Raw genomic sequence first — 635 nt, 5'->3', positions numbered from 1 at the left:
TATATATATTTGCAAAATTATATTAGTTTTCCTAAATATATAACACATTTCTGAAGAACTAAAAAATATATAATATGATGGAGAAACCGGTAAAGGGCAAAACATGGAATAAATATGATTAAGATTACATGGAAATATTCAATAAATCTCCTTATAAAATTTAAGTGTATCAATGAAAACCTGCTTGTATACATCAAATTGTGCAACATTTGGTGTAAACATGAGGAAAATAATAGTATCTTCCATAGCTACTGTGTTTATTATGTTTCTCAAAGGTTTTTTTTCTGATGCAATGAGCAAAATAATTAAATTATAGATAGCTTAGATCCAGCCATTGTCCTTGTAAGAAAATCTAGATCTTGCAATCTGTCTTTATCAGAGATCTATTATTATCCTCATAAAAGCATGAAATTAAAAACCCATTTGAAAATTAGAAGCATTGAAATTCAGTGAAAATAAACATTTTTAGTTTCTTAAGATACAATATTATATAGGCATAAGAATTATCATGACAATATTGATATTTATAAAACTATATATTGTCATTTCTTATGTAAAATGTGCTGATGGATAGAGACAGAATCATCATACTGTTGATATATATGTTCTATGTGTTATCTGTTATATATGGTATA

General features: G+C 25.5%; 1 protein-coding gene across 1 annotated transcript in view; it reads right to left on the bottom strand.

Moving 5' to 3' along the window:
- Window positions 1–635, bottom strand: part of LOC101560721 (vomeronasal type-2 receptor 116-like) — a 34187-nt gene that overhangs the window by 24851 nt on the left and 8701 nt on the right. The gene's annotated exons all lie outside the window — the stretch shown is intronic.

The sequence above is a fragment of the Octodon degus genome, unplaced genomic scaffold (genome assembly GCF_000260255.1).
Source record: "Octodon degus isolate 3935 unplaced genomic scaffold, OctDeg1.0 scaffold00290, whole genome shotgun sequence".
Lineage (NCBI taxonomy): Eukaryota > Metazoa > Chordata > Mammalia > Rodentia > Octodontidae > Octodon > Octodon degus.
Note: the sequence above shows the minus strand (reverse complement) of the source record. Positions and strands in the feature narration are given on the sequence as shown.